Here is a 21,744-nt window from a genome sequence, read left to right on the forward strand (position 1 = left end):
TAATAAAAAATATATATATAAAAACACAAAAACCAGAAGGCCTCAGAAGCTATACAAGGAACAACTGTTAACACAACTCCCAATAAACCCCAGTGATGGCCATACACCAGGGGTTAAGGACAGAGAGGGTGACAGTGCTCCAGACAGCTCCCAAGAAACTCCTGCTATTGGTATATGGGTAGAGTAAAGTCCCAACGCGTTTCGTCTTGACAAAGACTTCTTCAAGGGGATGTAAACCATATTTCCAAAAGGACATAAATAGAGATTGTGCAAAGAAAGACTACAACAATGGTGTATTGTCTACAGCATATGACTTATCAGGAAAGACCAAAGTACCTAAATATGAACAGTTTTTCGGAAGGGAATATGACTTTAAAATATATAAAAGACTTCAACAAAGTACAGGAGGTAAACATATTTCAACGAAAGAGAATTGCTTGAACAAGAGGTCATGCTCTGAGGCTTGGAGGATTGCAGGATAAGGAGAAATGTGAGAAAGTCATGCTTCATGGCAAGAATACAGGATTAGTGGAATAGCCTCCCCACAGAGATGGTAGGGGCTAATTCAGTAAGGGAATTTAAAAATGCGTGGGATTCACATAAGGCTACTCTAAATACGAAAGAAAGCCGAGGAACAGAAAGGGTCTGGGGTTTAATAGCAGAAAGCAAAATGGGCAGACTGGGTGGGCTAAGCGGTTGTTATCTCTCATAAAATTCAACATTTCCATAAAGAAACTGTGTGTAGATAACAATCAGTGGTTATACCTGGGTCCTCCTGGTCCCCTGTTTGTCCCCTTACCTTTCCATAGGCAGCGAAGGCTGGGGAGAGTGAGCGGGGATGTGCAGTAGCAAGCACAAGTGGCGGCCATTAGGAGTGTAGTACAGCAGGGGAACTACACTCCCCAGATGCTGTAGGGGATAATCACGAGGGTGCGGCTCAGCCAATAGGGCTAAGAGATGCATGGCAGTTGGAATTCTGACAGTTGGGGCCAGGACAGAGAAAGGGAAGGTAGGGTCTGGGTGTCAGTGGCATCCAGACTAGGCCAGATTAACCCTTTAGGTCCAAGATAGGCCCATCTCACCTAATCAGATTGTGGCTGCTACAGGGAAACCCCAATCTAGGGACATTTCCCCTGTAGCTGTATACAGTTAGTGTATAGTGCCATTTGAGGACGCGGCACAACTGCGAACTGTGATCTGGGGCAGGAACACCACCGCACTATCATAGACTATCAAAGGTGAGATCCTCCTACCGGAGTTCACCTCACGCAGAGGAGGAGGCTTCGCTGACATCGACATCGCTGGATCAGTGGATCCCTTTTGTTATTCGGCCATACCCGGGTGCTGGAGCACCTGGGCAGGTACCTCACAATGTGCACCAACTATAACACTTTTAGTTGCTGTCTCACACATTGGGTGGGTTGGCTCTTTTTTGACACCAGGAAAGTTGGGTGCCCAGGGGAAATCCCATCAGGAGTGGACACTACAGTTGGAGGGCACGGTGGCACTACGGCCGTGCAAGGCCTATGTTGTATGTCGGTTAATGATATATCTAGTTGTACCTGTGTTCAGTAAACTGTTATTAAATACAAGTGTGTGATCTTATTGCATTGGGTCCTGTAAAGGGGATATCCGCCACTGAGGATCCCTCACAGGTGGAGGCGCTATCACCAGACGGATCAGGTACAACCCAGGCTCCCGGAAGCGGAGGTTCAGGCCTCCTGTGAGCCACAGGTAAAGCACCACACACTCAGTAGCCGCCACATTTCTCATAGGGTGGGAAAAAGAGCCTTACAGGTGGTACTCTGGGTGTGAAAACAATAAAGTAGTGGCACTGCTCTCCCCATAGTACAATCACACTTCAACCATTAGTGTTTTGTGCTGAATGCATCGCTGGCTCTCAAACTGATTGGGAGAGGAGAACTTACCTCTTCAGTTCAGTGCATAAGCAGGGCCATGTGATCACACTGTAATCGCAATCTTATGGCTCTGGGGACTGTGGCCCACATTGAATAAGCGGTGCTATGCCATAAGACCTCTTCTGATCCTGATAGAGACCCCATAAAGCCCCTCTGTTGTAAGGGGTTTACAGGTGCTGAAAGGTGTCTTATGGCATTGCACTGCTTAGTAAATATGGGCTAGAAAGTTGTGTAGCATTTTATGGCACTAAATATTCTGACAATCAAGGGGCATGTACTTCTAAGTGGCAAGTATTGCTGACAACCTTATAAAATAGTACCTTATAAGCCTTTATACTTAACTAACTTATAAGGTAAAATGTGCCTTATATGACCTTATACTATCTTATTACACAGAATGTTATAATTATTTCCACCCTGTTTAAAAGCTTTCCCAAGTGTAGTGACATTTCTTTAAATTATTTTTCTGCTATGCAGTATTTCAATCTGCAGTAGAAAAACTGCATCTATTTTGAATCCTCTGAATGTAACATTCCAAGGTCAACTCTTGCAGTTTTTGTTACAATTCCGACTGGGTTATATTTACTGCATGCCATACCAGACATTAATTAGTCACTTGAGTTTCATAACCATCCAGAGTTCTTCTCATTCCCAGAAAGTGTTTGCAAGCTAACAAACACGTCCTTTCAACAGACCAGCATTCATCTCGTACACATTCAATCTTAAATACCTTTACACACAAAGGTCAAATTATGGTTTCTGTGCAATAGTGAGAAATACCAGATGCCAATAGCTGGGAAAATGAATGCTGATAACTTTCTATTGTTTATCCACACATCATTAAAATCCCTTTTGTTTCAGTCCACTGATTCCAGATTCTTGCTGTTACTTCTCAGCTGATTTGTATTTTATGTTTTTTTATTCAGGGAATGGAGTAAACATTATCTCTTAATTGCCCTATTCAATAGACCTCTCCAGCATGGGTAAGTGGCTTCACAGCAGATTGAATACGGGTTTATGACTCAAACACAAAAAAATGACTGTAAACTCTACAGAGCAGAGATTAATTGTCCCAGTTGGGCGCCATTATGACATTGAATGGCAAGTTGGTGGCCCTTGTGACGTTCATCGCTGCATTTTGCTCCTTTCTGGGGGAGATACCATTCACAGCTCACCTCGTCCTGATAATTTGAACCTAATGGAGTAGCAGGACTTACTCTTCGGTTTGCGATGCTAAGGGTTGGATTGCAACCATGTGATCACTACAATCATAGGTGGCAATAGTCAAATGTGCATGGTGCATAGACCTTCAGTCACTAAAAGTAATGGTTCAAATTGGATTGATCCAGGAGGTAAAGAGAACCATACGTTTTTTTATTTTCACACCCAGAGTACTCAGACTATTTTTTATTTACAAAGCTATCATTCCACTTTATTTGTAACCCTTTGGGTGCCAAGACTTAGTCACTACATCATGCGGTCTGGCACTCCAGGGGCAGTGGCACTCAAGTACTGTCACTCAAAGGGTTAAGGAATATTGGATTTATTTAGAAATCCTCTAACCTTTTTATTTTTACTGACTAAAAGAGTTAAAGGCAGGCTTCACCCATCTCAAACTATAGCCTCAAAATGTTGTACTATAGAAGCTACTGTATATGAAATAAACATAAAATCACATTCCACCAGGGTCAGCATGCAGCCATTGTGATAATAGGGGCAATGCGGCTCATATTATGTCTGATGGATATAGAGAATTGCCCTGCACATCCCTCTACCTGTGGCTGATTTGGCCAAAAGTCTATGTATTAGACATGTTAATGTAGAGGGAAGGCTTTATTTCATGTGTAATGTGCTGTGTTAAACTGTATTATGTATTTCTGGTTCCCTTGGAGTGCTTCGTTGGTAACACACCCAGCCACCACACCAAGGGATCTGGGTTCTTCTGGTGGGTTCTTCTGATTTCACAAGGGATTTGAGGACAAAGGAGAGTGGGGATGGGCGCTCCTCCTATCTGGGAGACATTGGTCCGATAATGCAGAACCACTGTCTGCCCCAGACAGCGAGGCGCATATCTCATCAGGAGATAGCAAACCGGCATTGAGAACATGAGCAGGTAAGAGCTGATTTCATTTTTCAGTTTGTAGTTAACGCTCACATTGCCTCTGCCACTCCATCACCCCCCCCCCCCCCAGCCCAGATTGGCCAATGCAAGCAAGCCGTCATGCTGCGATTGGTCCCACACACAGCATCCACGCTGTGATTGGTTGACCCCGTTCTCCATGCTTTTCTAAGGAGACGGGGGAAACTAGAAAAAAAAGTACCTGATCTGAGTTCCACAGCTCATTCTTGGACTGGCATGCAGGCGGACTAAGTGATGTGCTCTAAGACTAGACACAGAGGCTGCGTGTTACTCTGAGCGGGATATTTAACGTTTCTCTATTGCAACTTACATCCACCGAAGCCTAGAGGTTACGGACTCCTATAGTAATAGAAGCTGTGCTGGGTAAGCCATTTTGGTGGTGCAGGGCACCTAGGACGACTAGGATTTCCCCTGTATTCCCGTGATTGTGAGTATACAGTAGCTGTGTTTTGCTTGATTTAATACTTGATCCCGGAAAGGAGTTCTGGTTTCCTGTGACAGACATTATTTTTTTTATGTCATTTATGACACTGCAAGGCTGTAGTGTACTGAGATTCTTTGTTAATTGCTTTCGTTTGTGCATCTTCTGGAACAGCATACAACAGGCATAAGCTTATTGGGATCCATGTTAAAATGGATAAGAAGCAAAAAGTGACACCCTGTAAATGGTCATTTGCATTGTATACTTAGCGAATATGGGAAAAGGCAGGTTTGTGGACCTACCTGGGACATTTAAATGTGCTCATAAGTGGTATTTATATTTGTGGCACTATGGAACAACACAAATGTGTTAATTCCCTTCCCTTTTTTTGCACTTGATGTTATAGACAGCAGCAATGAGGAGTGGTCCAGGATATTCCTGAGGAAGTAAAAGCCAAAAAGGTCAACACTTAATCTCAATGCACTTCATGCCTCCAGTGTAATAACGAAATCACAAATCATAGATGGCTGCTTTGTTACAAGAGAACATACAGTAAATATCACAATCATTATATTCTAGTAGATCATATCTCAATGCATATGAAATGAACAGTGTACTCTATATAGAATGTATTTGAATCTTTTGCTTTAAAATAATTATTCATTTGTCATTGCGATTCCTTTTAATAAACCAGCATGGAAGTTCTTCACAAATGAAAAAATAATTGTGCACCAAGCTTTAGAGACTTTGTATGTCTCTTTTTCATGTCAATACGTGCAGGGTCCTAATAGACATGACTATAGGGCCAAAGTAAATGCAATGTTATAATAGAGCTGGCATTCATGGATACTGCGACAGGGCCTTAACCCCTGTCTAAATAGGACTCCAAATAGAAAGCCTGTATCTGGCTGATGTGCCCATCAGGGAGATGGTTAATTGCAGCTACAGACATATAGCCAGTCTCCACTTGGCTCATCAGTCAGGTACAAAAGCCTCCTGCTTAAACTGCAGGGGATCGCTCTAGCACTAAGGAAGTGGGTGCTGTCAGAGAGAGAGTGAGATCTCAGACAACCAGATCCTCTATTCCAGGATGCAGCGGACCCTAAAACCTTTTAGAAGAATCACCCCTGAACATCAACCCAAACCCTGGACTATGGGAAAGAGCACCTTGCTACCAGGTACCACTTTGGGGTCAGAGGTTGGCAAGGGGTCTAGCTTCCCAGCCCTGCAGATAAGGACCGGAAGTGTACGTCAGCCCTTACAAAGGAATATACCTGTTTTACAGTATGTGTTTATTTATATGCTGCCTTAAAGCATTATTGTTTGAAGCTACGGGCTGAATAAAAGCCACGGTTTATTTCCCTGGTTATAGCTCTGCATTTGTCTCCTACAGATACAAACACAGGTTCATACATGTATTAACTCACACATACACTCATATGTGTTGCCTCTGAAGGGGGAGTGTGGCAGGACGGCCTGTAGCCAAGGTCAGGGAACAGTCCACACGTGTAGTTTCAGGGTAAATGAAAACGTTCAGTGGCTTTATTTCTCCACAGCAACATAACATGCGGGTACACTGTCCCTTTAAACAAACAAATCCTGCTCCACATTGGGAGGACTGACTAACACAGCAGGCCTAGCTAGCAGGCTGGCTGGCTAAACCAGAACCAAACCGTAAGAGTCTTTTAAGCAGTTAGAAAAACAAATGAAAAAGTCTTACTTTAGTTGCAGTAAGAAGTTTGATGTATCTGTCTGGCTAGCAGCACATATATCCATGTGCTCTGGTCTGAGAGAGCCAGCTACTGCCAGTCACAAGATCCTTTTCTACCTTCCTGGCTAACAGGTGTCAGCTTACATCCTGATTACCTAACTTCCACCTGAGTTAACCCTTATGAGTGCTGGATGAAGCACTCAGACATATGTCTCCCAGGCATAACTGATAGGAGTTGACTTCACTCTGTCACATACCTCCCCTGTTTGTGTGTGGCTAGTGTCCCACACGGCTGAAGCCCGACCCTCCACTCCTTCTCTTGACAAAAAAATCAGCATTTCCATGGTCCTTTCCAGGTCTATGCTGAATATCAAAAGAGAAGGGTTGGAGGGCCATATACCACCTGGTCAACCTTGAGTTTGTGTCCTTCATGGTGTTTAACCACTTCAAGGGCGCATGGTCAGTGACCAGGGTGAAGTGTACTCCGGCGACATAATGTCTCAAGGCCTCAATTGCCCATTTTACAGCGAGGCACTCCTTCTCAATGACGGAATACCTTACTTTCCTTGGGAACAGCTTACGGCTGATGAACAGTATGGGGTGTTCAACACCATCAAATTTCTGGGACAGCACTGCTCCCAGTCCTACCTCTGAGGCATCCGTCTGGATGATGAAGGGCTCTTTAAAATCTGGGCTCTGAAGAGCAGGGCCCTCTGACAGGCACTTTTTAAGCATGTCAAAGGCGTCTTGGCACTCCCAAGACCATTAAACTTGGGTCGGGGCACTCTTTTTTGTCAGATCTGTTAGGGGTGCAGAAATTTCTGAAAAATTGGGGATAAACCGCCTGTAATACCCTGCTAACCCCAAAAGGGCGCAGACCTGTGTCTTTGTCTGTGGGGTGGGGACTTCCTTTATGGCGGCCGCCTTGCTAGCTAGTGGCCTTACTATCCCTCCCCCAACGGCATAGCCCAAGTATTTTGTAGTGGATTTACCCAGGGCACATTTTTTTGGATTTGCAGTGAGCCCTGCTTCTCTTAAGGACGTTAGGATTGCCCTTAACCTTTTTATATGAGACTGCCAGTGTCTGCTATAGATGGCAATGTCATCCAAGTAGGTCGCGGCATATGCCCTATGGGGTCGTAGTACCTTGTCCATTAACCTTTGGAACGTGGCTGGAGCCCCATGTAACCCAAATGGCATAGTGACAAATTGGTATAAACCGAGAGGGGTGGCGAAGGCAGTTTTGCATTTGGATTCTTCCACTAGAGGTATCTGCCAATATCCTTTTGTGAGATCTAGGCTGGAGATATACTCTGCTTTACCAAGCGAGTCAAGCAATTCATCCACCCTAGGCATTGGGTATGCATCAAATCTGGATACAGCATTTACCTTTCGCAGATCCACGCAAAACCTCACCTTCCCTTCTGGTTTAGGGACCAACACGATAGGGCTACACCATTCGCTGTGGGACTCCTCGATCACGCCCAATTCCAACATGTCTATTATCTCCCTCTCTACCAGGTCTTTTCGGCCCTCTGGCAATCTATAGGGACGGGACCGTACTTTTACGCCAGGTTCTGTCTCAATCCTATGGGACACTAAATCAGTCTGCCCTGGCAGCTCAGAAAAAACATCTGGGAACTGGTCACATAATTCTAGTAGGTCTGACCTTTGTTCCGTTGTTAACTGCCCTCCCATGGGAACCTGATGGTCATTGTACGTACTACCCTTTGGAAGCTGTGGACCCAAATCCGTCTCTCCTTCCCGAGGGTGGATGAACAGCGATCTCATCGTTTTCCAGGGTTTCAGCAGGTTCACGTGGTAGATTTGTTTACCCTTCCTGGACCCTGGTTGAGAGATCTCATAGTTCACCTCCCCGGTGCGGCGGCGAACTTGGAAAGGACCCTGCCACTTTGCAAGGAGTTTACTCTCTGATGTCGGTAGTAGTAGCATCACTTGGTCCCCAGGTTGGAAGACCCTCAAGCGAGCATTTTGGTTGTTCTGCCTCTCTTGACGTTCTTGAGCAGATTTGAGGTTTTCCTTAGCAAACCGACCTATCATGTCTAGGCGGTTTCTAAGGTCTATGACATACTGAAGGGTATTCTTGGAGGGAGAGGGCTCCACCTCCCAGGATTCCTTCAGTAGGTCGAGAATACCCCGAGGTTGGCGTCCATATAGGAGCTCAAACGGGGAGAAGCCTGTGGATAATGGGGGAACTTCTCGTACCGCAAACAACAGGAAAGGGAGAGGTTCATCCCAAGCTCACTTTTCAGTGTCCACAAACTTCCTAAGCATGGTTTTTAAAGTACGGTTAAACCTCTCTACCAATCCATCAATCTGAGGATGGTAGACTGAGGTCCAGACGGATTTTACCTCCAATAACTTCAGGACATCCTGCATTAACTTTGCCATGAAATTTGTTCCCTGGTCAGTTAACATTACTTGGGGAAGTCCTACCCTAGAGAACAGTTCTAACAGCCTGTGAGCAACCTGTTTAGCAGTGGCTGATCTCAGAGGGAAGGCCTCAGGATATCTGATGGCATAATCTACAACAACGAGTATAAATTTATGTCCCTTCACAGAGGGTTCTAAAGGTCCGACAAGATCTACCCCAATTCTCTCGAATGGGACGGCTACCAAGGGCAGAGGGACCAAGGGAGCTGGCTTCTGTCCCTTTTGGCTAGTTAACTGGCATTCAGAACATCTCACATAGTTTCATGATGTCACCATGTATGCCTGGCCAGTAAAACCGGGACGAGATGCGGTCCGTGGTCTTATCTTGCCCAAATGACCACCCCATGGGAGAGTATGGGCTAGGGTGAACACTGTTTTAATCAACCCCTTAGGGACTAGCATCTGTCGAATGACCTCCCCTGTTTGTGTAACCTTATTCACACGATATAGGATGTCATTCAACAGTTCAAAATGTGGAAACACTCTTACACCTTGTTCATCCATTATCTTGTTGTTGACCTGTACCACCTTCTCATATTGTCTAGCCGGAGCTGGGTCTTCCCTCTGCCTCTGACGGAAGTCAGGAAGATCCAGGTCTGGCAAAATTCCCGTATCTATCTGTTCCCCACCCTGGTCATCCCCGGCCATGACCTGCAGTTCTTTGGGCTGACTAATGTTACCAAGAGTCCCAGCCTTTTTTAACCAGTCCTCTTTTTCCGCACGTCTCTGTTTACGTGTCTTTGGGACGTGGTGTCTACGGGGGAAAATCTCTGGGGAAAAAGGAAACAAGTCTCCGGGCTTCTCCGGTACCAGAGAAGTAGGCTCCGTAGGAGTAGGGGCCAAAAATGTTTCAAAGTAGGACCAATCTCGGCCAAGTAGAACAGGAGCAGGTAGCCAAGGAGCAACTCTCACTAATAGGCTAGCCTCTTGATCCTTGATACGCAGTAAAACGTTCGCCGTCGGGTATCTCTTTGTATCCCCATGGATACATTCGATATTCCAAGGAGAGTCATAGGATAGTCTGTTGCTTGGAATTAGGCCCTCTAGGATCAGGGTTTTTCCAGATCCCGAGTCCAGCATGGCTTTTACTATTTTCCCCTCCAGAGATGCTGGGACTACCCACGGATTGTGGTCCCCTCAGAGACAAGCTGTGGCAGTGGTTCTGCCATATGAACAGTCCATCTCCTCATCTCCAGAGTCCGCAAACTCGGTCGTCAGCGGAAGCTCTCGACGGGGCTCGGTGTTTGGACCTCTCCGCTGTTGGATGGGATCCTCCCTTCTGGTTGGTGGTGGTATCCTCTCCACCGGATGGGTGACAGGAGTCCAGGTTCTCGGGGAATACTGTGGGTGGGTGGCGGCCTCCCTTGAGTGATCCAATGGCCTCGGACCCGGGACGGGCGTCTCTGCGGGAGTTTGTACCAGGAACCCTCCGAGATGGGAAAGGGTCTTCCGATCGGGTTGACTGGATTTCCCGAGCTGGCGGGTTGTAGATCCCTCGATTGTCTGCTCTCCTGCCTCTAGCATCACCGGAAGCAACTGGTGTTTGCACAGACCGTTCCCAGCTATCCTCTTGGGTGTCGTCGCCAAGGAAGTTTTCCACCAAGAGGACCGCTAAATCCAGGGAAAATGCAGCGTGTCTTTTTACCCAGGAGCGGGAGGAGGGGGGCAGTATCTGTATGAACTGCTCGAGCACAAACTGTTCAAGGATCTCTGTCTTGGTATGTTTCTCTGGTTGTATCCACCTGGTACATAAGTCTACTAAGCGGTGGGCTACGACCCAGGGTCTGTCTTTGTTTGCATATTTGACTGTCCGGAACTGCTGTCGGTAGGTCTCTGGAGTGAGGCCTAGGCGATCCAGAATAGCAGCCTTTAGTTTCAGGGGCACAGTGTTTAGGGTACTTGAATGGAAGCTTTTCCCATAGTGGCAGAGGCTCTAGCACCAGGGTGTGTGACTGGCTGGGTGTGTGTGACTGGCTGGGTGTGTGTGACTGGCTGGGTGTGTGTGACTGGCTGGGTGTGTGTGACTGGCTGGGTGTGTGTGACTGGCTGGGTGTGTGTGACTGGCTGGGTGTGTGTGACTGGCTGGGTGTGTGGCTTGGTGTGGCTGGCTGGGTGTGTGTGTGGCTGCATGTGGGCAGCTGGCAATGGCTGCTTGTATCTTTGTTTTGTACCCAGTCGCGTCCTGGCTGTGCCCCCGATCATGGATTTTGGAGGGAATGAGATGAGGGGTGGTGAAATGAGATGATGGGGGGGGGGGGCGGGACTGAGAATATATAAATAACATACCACCCCATCGACTGTCTGTGTGTCTGGCTGTGTGTGTGTGGCTATGTGTGTTTTCATCATTTGCGTCTGACACAGTTGTAACGGAGTAGTCAAAGTGTTCATGTTTTCAATAAACTTGTTCAAACAATGTGTGTTTTAAATTTTCGCATGCGCAACGTAATACCTCAATTCTTACATGGTGTGGCTATTTTCACTTCTAATTCGCCACACCTGTGGCAAAATTGAAAAATAGGTTGCCCACCCCTGCTCTAACAGTTCAGTGGGGGCTTGGCCTGGGGGACCCAGTATCTTGGTTTCATTTAAGCTGTTCATAATTAAAAGTAGAAAAAGCAGGATATTCAGCGCTCGTGCTGTATAGAAATGTGGATAATCCCTTTGCAGCATGCACATGGTGCGTCTCCCCAGAAGCTCCCAACTCAAGGTGAACCCCCCTAAAAAGGGGGGAAGAGCACCCTGAAAAACAAAGTATAAAAAATGCACAGAAGCGCACCAGGGATTAGTGGAAGGTAATTTATTAAAAATGTACACAATAAATGAGGGGATCCAACCCCACCTCAAAACAACTAAACAGTTAAAACAGCTAGATACCACTAGAAAATATTCCTAGTAGTAACTATACCCTAAGCTGCACAGCATACAAATAACAGTAAAATACATATAAGATACACCATGAATGAAAAAATAAAATAAACAGCCTATCTAGCGATTTGTGATGAAACCGTAATAGTATAGACACTGGCAAGGGGAGACGGACACTCACACTGAGACAGACAGCGGAATCGCGGTGTCTGCAAAGGATCCGGATCTCAACACCGCGAAGATGGAATGCACCGCCGCTGTCTCCTGCAGGCTCCATCACAGCTTGCCAGCAAACACGCGCAGGATGACCTGTTGTGACCTCTACGCGTTTCGCACCATGTGCTTCGTCAGGAGTTCACGCACAGCGTCATCCGGGCGCATTAATAGGCGGCAGCTAATTGAATAGGACAGCCCCCTCAGGAAAACACCCTTACTATGCCTGCTTGCTGTAATCATAGAAACACCTCCAATCAAGGATATTAGGCAACAGGGTGTATAACAACTCATATGGGGGATGCATGTATGGTGTAAATTCATCATTTTAAACACCCCTATGAGGATAAACAGGAATATGACCTCTTACAACATGTATATATACACACTATATAAACATACTAAAAGAAGGAAAAAAGAAAAGAAAAATTAACAACATATATAAAAACATACCTAAATACAATGTTAATACAATTTTATGTTAAAAAATTCATTATCTTAAAAAAGGCGTCAATTCAATTAATTCATTAAAACAAAATGGATGTCTGGTTTGCATTTCATAGATCCAAAATTGCTCACGTTTCAATAAATGATTCTCTCTATTTCCCTGTCTGCTACCTAGTGATACACTCTCAAGTCCCTTAAATGTAATGCAGCCTGGTACATTAGTATGCACTTCTTTAAAGTGTTTTAAAAGCGGAGTTAGTGGCATACCTTTTGCTATTGTTTTTGGTATGTTTTTAACATTTCTCAGGTGTTCTAACATGCGCATTTTAAGTGGTCTTTTAGTCTTACCAATGTACTGTAAATTACAGCTACACTGCAAGACATAGACCACATGCGTCGTCTGACAGTTAATAAAACTTTTTATATTGTAGACATTTTTAGTAACTCCTGACGTAACCGTTTTTCCTTGGCAGATATGGTTACACGCTTTACACTTTCCGCATTTATACATGCCTTTAATTCCCAAACGAGTTTTAATGTCTCCTGATATACGGTGACTTCTCTTGAGACTTGACTCGGGGCCAGAATGTGTTTAAGGTTAGGTGCTCGTTTGAACACTATCCCAGGCTTGGACTTTAATTGGGGACCCAAAACAGGATCAGCTTTTAATATACCCCAATGTTTTTGCAGAATTTTTCTAACATTGTAATGTGTATCACTGAATTGAGTAATAAAAGCTGGGATTTGATTTTGTCTCTTGTCACTTTTTCTATGATGATATTTCATCAAAGATTTCCTAGGAATCCTTTCTATTTTTTTAAGCGAAGATTTAATTAAATCGCTATCATATTCTTTATCTAGGAATCTTTTCTTTAAAAAGAGAGATTGTTCTTCAAAATCCACAGCCTTAGAATCATTTCTCTTCAACCTGAGAAGTTGATTAAAAGGAATATTTTGGACCCATCTCTTATCATGGCAACTAAATGGGTCTAAATACGAATTTACATTTGTGGCTTTAAAATGCGTTTTAGTATGTACAGTATTGGCCTCAATGTAAATCTCTAAATCGAGATAATGGATACTTGCTGAGCTATTATCACCACTAAATTTTAAATTAAAATCATTATTGTTCAGAAGTGCTATAAACTCAAGATAGGAATCCTCTGTCCCTTCCCACACAATGATAATATCATCGATGTATCTCCTCCACAGCTTGAGCTGTGGAGGAGTACATCTAAAGATCACCAAAGACTCCCACTGTCCCATATACAGATTGGCGAATGATGGGGCAAACTTTGTCCCCATCGCTGTCCCCAAGATTTGCAAAAAAATAAAGGGAATCAAACAAAAAATAATTGTGACCAAGGATGAACTCAATAGAAGATTAAATGAATTCAACCTGTGTAATGGGAAGTGTTTGTGGGGTCAAAAGAAAGTGTCTAATTGCTTCTACTCCTTTTTGGTGAGGGATACTAGTGTATAGTGATTGAACGTCTAATGTGGCTAATCTATAATTATCTTGCCAAACAAAACCATCAAACAATTGTAAAACCATAGTAGTGTCTTTAAGGTGAGACGGTAGTGAAGTGACCATTGGTTGTAAGAAAAAATCAATATAAGTGGATAAATTAGAAGTGAGGGAATTAATCCCTGAAATAATAGGACGTCCAGGTGGGGAAGTGAGGGATTTGTGTATCTTGGGGATATAATAGAATATGGGGACAGTGGGAGTCTCAGTGAACAAATATTGATACTCTAACTTAGATATTATTCCAAGTTCCAAAGCCCCATATAGGTGCGTTTTAATAAGACTCAAAAATTCCTTTGTGGGGTCCCTCTTTAGTGTAACATATGAGATAGGGTCCTGTAAAAGGCGATGAGCTTCCTTAAAATAGTCCTCTGTATTTAAGAGAACTATTCCGCCCCCCTTATCAGCTGACCTTAATACAATGTCAGGATTGGACTTTAATTGTTTAAGACTTTTGTGTTCATCCCAAGTAAGATTGGAATAAGATCCTAGTTGTTTTTTCTTACACATATCTTTAAAATCCTGTTCAACCAGTTTTCCAAATAATTCTATATTGTGTCCTCTTGAGGCATATGGAAAAAATACAGAATTTGGTTTAAAACCAGTATGTGTGTAACTTCCAAAATTGACAAAGTCAGGATCACTCTCTTTCAATAGTGCTTCAAGATCTTCAATGATAGCCATCTGATCAGCTGTAATATCTATTGCCTCATTTTGGGGAATATGATCCAATGTAGCCTTATTGCTACTATAGTGACGCTGTAAGGTCATTTTTCTTAGATATTTTTGATGATCAATATAGAGATCAAATTCATTTGATTCTCTAGAGGGGGCAAACGTAAAGCCCTTTTTAAGCACTTGAAAGAGGTCTTTATCTATAATCAAAGAAGATAAATTAAAAATCCCATTGCTAGTCAGTGTCAATGACTCAGGGATCCCCTCTTTGTGGGCGGGCTTTCTCCCTCCTCTCTTACCTCGTCTGAATAACCGCTTTTTCAGTTCAGTTTTTGCAGGGGTTTTGAGGGGGGATTGTCTAAGTCCCAACTTGGTCTGTTGGGCTTGCTTTTGATCGATTTCTGAAAAAAACAATCATTATTATCATCATTTGTATCACTCTCATTACCATTAGCTCTATCTTTTAGCTGATGAAATTTATTTGAGACTGGTAATTCGAATGCAATACTTTTGTCCCCTTTACTGGCATATTGGTTTTTCCTTTGATGTTTATATTTATGTTTTACATCCTTGGATTTACCATTCTTGCCCACCATTGACCAATTGTCAATCTGACTCCTCTCTCTATATTTATATTGATTAGAGGGTCTATTGTTTGAGTGATCTCTTTTGGTATTTTCATTTGTTGATCTATGTAGATCTTTATTTGATCTTTGAATGTTCTCTACATGGTGAGATTTTTTCAAATTTTTGGGGATTTTGGGTATTGCACCAGCTGACATAGGCTTTTTATTATTTATTTATTTTTTGCCCCCTCTAGAATTTGATCTCTATATTGATCTTCAAAAATATCTAAGAAAAATGACCTTACAGCGTCACTATAGTAGCAATAAGGCTACATTGGATCATATTCCCCAAAATGAGGCAATAGATATTACAGCTGATCAGATGGCTATCATTGAAGATCTTGAAGCACTATTGAAAGAGAGTGATCCTGACTTTGTCAATTTTGGAAGTTACACACATACTGGTTTTAAACCAAATTCTGTATTTTTTCCATATGCCTCAAGAGGGCACAATATAGAATTATTTGGAAAACTGGTTGAACAGGATTTTAAAGATATGTGTAAGAAAAAACAACTAGGATCTTATTCCAATCTTACTTGGGATGAACACAAAAGTCTTAAACAATTAAAGTCCAATCCTGACATTGTATTAAGGTCAGCTGATAAGGGGGCGGAATAGTTCTCTTAAATACAGAGGACTATTTTAAGGGAGCTCATCGCCTTTTACAGGACCCTATCTCATATGTTACACTAAAGAGGGACCCCACAAAGGAATTTTTGAGTCTTATTAAAACGCACCTATATGGGGCTTTGGAACTTGGAATAATATCTAAGTTAGAGTATCAATATTTGTTCACTGAGACTCCCACTGTCCCCATATTCTATTATATCCCCAAGATACACAAATCCCTCACTTCCCCACCTGGACGTCCTATTATTTCAGGGATTAATTCCCTCACTTCTAATTTATCCACTTATATTGATTTTTTCTTACAACCAATGGTCACTTCACTACCGTCTCACCTTAAAGACACTACTATGGTTTTACAATTGTTTGATTGTTTTGTTTGGCAAGATAATTATAGATTAGCCACATTAGACGTTCAATCACTATACACTAGTATCCCTCACCAAAAAGGAGTAGAAGCAATTAGACACTTTCTTTTGACCCCACAAACACTTCCCATTACACAGGTTGAATTCATTTTATCTTCTATTGAGTTCATCCTTGGTCACAATTATTTTTTGTTTGATTCCCTTTATTTTTTGCAAATCTTGGGGACAGCGATGGGGACAACGTTTGCCCCATCATTCGCCAATCTGTATATGGGACAGTGGGAGTCTTTGGTGATCTTTAGATGTACTCCTCCGCAGCTCAAGCTGTGGAGGAGATACATCAATGATATTATCATTGTGTGGGAAGGGACAAAGGATTCCTATCTTGAGTTTGTAGCACTTCTGAACAATAATGATTTTAATTTAAAATTTAGTGGTGATAATAGCTCAGCAAGTATCCATTATCTCGATTTAGAGATTTACATTGAGGCCAATACTGTACATACTAAAACGCATTTTAAAGCCACAAATGTAAATTCGTATTTAGACCCATTTAGTTGCCATGATAAGAGATGGGTCCAAAATATTCCTTTTAATCAACTTCTCAGGTTGAAGAGAAATGATTCTAAGGCTGTGGATTTTGAAGAACAATCTCTCTTTTTAAAGAAAAGATTCCTACACTGGCGACACAGTTTATTACACTGCGGCCAGATCCGCAAGCCGGGAGATTTCCCGGCTTGCTAGTGGCCGCCCCTCGGCGTGCCGCGCGTCATAGACGCGCGGTCACGCGTCTTCGGGAGCGTGCGCCCCCTGCACGCGCGTCCAGGGGCTCCCCGAGGGAGCCCTGGTGTCCCGCGATCGCGGGACAGCGGCAGGGGGTTCCGGGGGACCCGGCGGACCCGGCAGCGGTAGGGAGAGCGCCCCGATCGGAGGGCGCTCTTCCGCTGCTTCGGCGCGCGCCCGTCACTCTCGGGCGCGCGCCAGGCTACTGCTGCGGCACAGAACGGGCAAATGCTCGAATAAACTGTGCCGCAGCAGTAGATAAAGAATATGATAGCGATTTAATTAAATCTTCGCTTAAAAAAATAGAAAGGATTCCTAGGAAATCTTTGATGAAATATCATCATAGAAAAAGTGACAAGAGACAAAATCAAATCCCAGCTTTTATTACTCAATTCAGTGATACACATTACAATGTTAGAAAAATTCTGCAAAAACATTGGGGTATATTAAAAGCTGATCCTGTTTTGGGTCCCCAATTAAAGTCCAAGCCTGGGATAGTGTTCAAACGAGCACCTAACCTTAAACACATTCTGGCCCCGAGTCAAGTCTCAAGAGAAGTCACCGTATCTGGAGACATTAAAACTCGTTTGGGAATTAAAGGCATGTATAAATGCGGAAAGTGTAAAGCGTGTAACCATATCTGCCAAGGAAAAACGGTTACGTCAGGAGTTACTAAAAATGTCTACAATATAAAAAGTTTTATTAACTGTCAGACGACGCATGTGGTCTATGTCTTGCAGTGTAGCTGTAATTTACAGTACATTGGTAAGACTAAAAGACCACTTAAAATGCGCATGTTAGAACACCTGAGAAATGTTAAAAACATACCAAAAACAATAGCAAAAGGTATGCCACTAACTCCGCTTTTAAAACACTTTAAAGAAGTGCATACTAATGTACCAGGCTGCATTACATTTAAGGGACTTGAGAGTGTATCACTAGGTAGCAGACAGGGAAATAGAGAGAATCATTTATTGAAACGTGAGCAATTTTGGATCTATGAAATGCAAACCAGACATCAATTTGGTTTTAATGAATTAATTGAATTGACTCCTTTTTTAAGATAATGAATTTTTTAACATAAAATTGTATTAACGTTGTATTTATGTATATTTTTATATATGTTGTTAATTTTTCTTTTCTTTTTTCCTTCTTTTAGTATACAGGTATTACCATGTTTTGTTAACACTGTTTATATAGTGTGTGTATATATACATGTTGTAAGAGGTCATATTCCTGTTTATCCTTATAGGGGTGTTTAAAATGATGAATTTACACCATACATGCATCCCCCATATGAGTTGTTATACACCCTGTTGCCTAATATCCTTGATTGGAGGTGTTTCTATGATTACAGCAAGCAGGCATAGTAAGGGTGTTTTCCTGAGGGGGCTGTCCTATTCAATTAGCTGCCGCCTATTAATGCGCGCGGATGACGCTGTGCGTGACCTCCTGACGAAGCACGTGGTGCAAAACGCGTAGAGGTCACGACAAGTCATCCTGCGCGTGTTTGCTGGCAAGCTGTGACGGAGCCTGCAGGAGACGGCGGCGGTGCATTCCATCTTCGCGGTGTCGAGATCCGGATCCTTTGCAGACACCGCGATTCCGCTGTCTGTCTATGTGTGAGTGTCCGTCTCCCCTTGCCAGTGTCTATACTATTACGGTTTCATCACAAATCGCTAGATAGGCTGTTTATTTTATTTTTTCATTCATGGTGTATCTTATATGTATTTTACTGTTATTTGTATGCTGTGCAGCTTAGGGTATAGTTACTACTAGGAATATTTTCTAGTGGTATCTAGCTGTTTTAACTGTTTAGTTGTTTTGAGGTGGGGTTGGATCCCCTCATTTATTGTGTACATTTTTAATAAATTACCTTCCACTAATCCCTGGTGCGCATCTGTGCATTTTTTATACGCTGTTCATAATTACCTAACATATTGACTACTATGTGTAGTGTTGTAAAAAAAAAAAAAAAAAAAAAACCTAGCTAGGATTGCTTAAAGCTCCATCTGTATGTGACTATTACATAGAGCTGGTGGATTACCCTATTCCTGTCTGAATGGCTGGTTGCCTTGTTGCACAAGCATACATTCTAAGAGACAAATTCACTCATACATGCATGCATGCATACATACATACTCAGATACCTGACCGTACACATATATACTTATACAGATAGTACATTACATATGTAGCGGTCATGTAAAATGCCTACAGTCATCTCTCCTGTTGGCAGTAAGGCCTGGTAAGTGTGGGCATGCCAGCAGTAATTATGGAGGTTTCCCCTCACACCCTGGTGGGGTGCTCTGTGTATGGCTGGGACTGGTCACATGCTCTGACTCCATGGTTAGTGATGTCAGAGATGTGTCAGCCTCAGAAGCTTACATAAGGCACAGCACTGTGTTCTAAAGTTAGTTCAAGTCTGGGAGGAGTTCTAGTTGCTGGTTAGTTCTGAGTTCTGTGAGTGTTGCTGGAAAGCTCTTGTCAGAGCTGAGGAAGGAGTTAAAGTTCTATCAGAGTGTCAGTTATGTTATAGTAACTCCATGGGAGGCTGTGTCCAGGGACCTGGCACAGGACAGTGATTCCTGCGGGAATAGTGAATCCCTGATCTGGGTGACATACCTAACTAAAGGGAGCACTGGCGAGATGAGCGGCTGAAGATACTCCTTGTGGAGGGCAGTTGCCCTGCCGTGTCAATAAAGATGAGTTCAGCCAGAAACCCTCTCGTGTATCTATCAAGAATGAGTGTACAGAGAGGAGCACCACGGAGGAGTTCCTCGCCAGGATCATCCCCTTGCGGACGCAGGGACCCTGGTGAGGTGGAGGCGCTGCACTGGAACTAGGTGAGACTCAGCACACTACCTCAGCTGCCTGTCTGACGGGTTCTCCCCACACACCACCATGCGGGAGACTCAGGAGTCCTGTAGCCAGCAGGTGCACCATATGACATATTCACACTGTAATGGGGTCCGGTTAGACCACAGGGGCCAATGTGAGATTGGGTGGGTCAGGCCGGGCCAGAAAAACCGTTACATTTGGAGGCGAGCTGCTGAGATCAGATCCGTCAACAGGACAGGCTTTTAGCTAGGTCACTGGGAAACAGGGAGAGTGTCTGCTGCCACTTTGTGCTGCGTAGGGACGGACCTAGGGGTGGTCAGGGGGCTGACGGGATATTGTCAGTTCGCAGGGACAACCTAGGGGCCTGAAGGGAGTGAGGGGTCTGGAGCGGGCTATAGCTGACCGAGTCACCTTGAGGCAGTACTAGTTGGTAGGATGCCAGAAGGGACAGCCTGTTAACTTGGTCAGGAGTCCTGGAGAGGGTCTGCGCTAGGCTGACCAAGACAGGTAGACGCCCCAAGTACTGCATGGCAGAGCCAGCCAGAGTACCTAGCCATTCCAGACACTCACCGTAGGGAGCACAGACTGGGAGGAAGGAGTCACAGCAGACACTGAGAGAGTGAGCCTAGCCTGAGGTAGTGCAATCCTGAGTCACACCTAGATAAAGTACACATGTGGTGGTGCATCTGAGCTAATCTTTATTGTACCGGTGTGGTGGCTGCCCCGCAGAGTGGAGCCTCATGTACGACAACTGTTATGAGAGAGTGGAGGATCCGCGAGGCGCGGAGAACGTAAAATGGCGGACAGAGGCTGATGGGGAGGGCACCCGTGGCGTGCAACCCACTGAAGAGCAGACTGTCGCCGAGTTGTCATTGACCAGGCTGCTCTGGAGCGGAGCGAAGGCTATGGCTGCCCCGTTTTTATCCTGTATGGGACAGCGAGGGGCCACCCTTGAAGAGTGTGAAGAAATTGTTATAATTAGGGGAGAACCCCGTGAGGAGAGCGAACGAATGGACTTTTTGGGTGCAAAAACCAACCAAAATGGCGGTTCCCGCTTGCTAGGGAAACCGCATGGGACAGTTACAGAAAAAATGGCTGCTGCAGGACTTGCACAGAGCTGGCCGGGAATGGCGCGAACAGCAGAGCCCCGCCCTGAAGGGGGGCATGGCGCGAAAGCTATGGCTGCGCCGGGATGGACAGTGACTAATTCAGCCCCTGTGCTGAGTCAACCGTTGAGTTTATGGGACCCTCCCCTGATTTCTACCAGGGGGAGTGACTTTCAATTATGGCCTGTGGGGATGCACCCACTGGGCCCAGGGACTGATATCCAGACGGCGCCACTACAAAAAGTAGTTCCGGCCGTGGAGGTGATTTGCAAGCAAAGGTACCTTGTGCAAAAAGCTGCTGCAAGGAGAAGGCGGGAACTAGCCGCGGGAAAGGACTCCAGCTCTGGGGAGGAGACTGGCGCGAAAACGCAGACCGCGCCCACCAGGACTGAGAGAGGTGCGGCCTTAATTAAGGGGCATGATATTCCCCTGTGGGACCCGCCCATTATTGCAACCCCTGGGGGCGGGTTCCAACTCTGTCAGAGAAGGGAGGAGCCGAAGCAGGGAGTGGCGGATCCAGCAACTTCCACCAGTCAGTTGCGAGGAACCACAGAGAAGGAGAGACCTGTACAGGAAGTGACTCCTGTACCAAGAATGGCCTGCTCCTCCACTGTGGGCACTATGGTCTCCACCCAGCCCTACTCAGTGCCCGGCGGGGTGCTGGTGGTGAGGGTGGCCAATACAGAGACGGTGGTCGGGCTCTGCCTACAATGCGGGCTGCCCGGAGGTACTGTGAATACGATGGCACGTTGCCCTCATTGCGGGACTTTGTATCTGTGGCCTATGCCCACATTCGTCCCAATACAGCCTGCTGACCCCCCGGTGGATGTGACACGGCGCTCTGCTGAGTCCCCGGGCGCGCTGTGGATCAACCGCGCGAGTCCCGGAGACAGGGGACTGGAGCCGGTCAAGTCGGCTGGGTCACTGGCCATTGAGGCGGCTGGATTAAACCCCGCGACAGGGGCAAAGAGACTTTCACCACGCCCCGCGACCCCTAGGTCGGGGCGAGGGGACTACTC

At 44.8% G+C, this 21,744-nt stretch overlaps 1 long non-coding RNA gene across 2 annotated transcripts in view; it reads right to left on the bottom strand.

Annotated features, from left to right (window-relative positions):
- Positions 1-21,744, bottom strand: part of LOC142498533 (uncharacterized) — a 148,055-nt gene that overhangs the window by 108,492 nt on the left and 17,819 nt on the right. Inside the window, exon 1 of one of the 2 annotated variants that reach the window (XR_012802458.1) lies at positions 14,673-14,770. The exons of the other annotated variant lie outside the window; for it this stretch is intronic. This is a non-coding gene — a long non-coding RNA (uncharacterized LOC142498533). Of the gene's footprint in view, positions 1-14,672; positions 14,771-21,744 lie in introns of those variants that run through there. 2 annotated transcript variants of the gene reach the window in all.

The sequence above is a fragment of the Ascaphus truei genome, chromosome 7 (assembly GCF_040206685.1).
Source record: "Ascaphus truei isolate aAscTru1 chromosome 7, aAscTru1.hap1, whole genome shotgun sequence".
Classification (NCBI taxonomy): domain Eukaryota; kingdom Metazoa; phylum Chordata; class Amphibia; order Anura; family Ascaphidae; genus Ascaphus; species Ascaphus truei.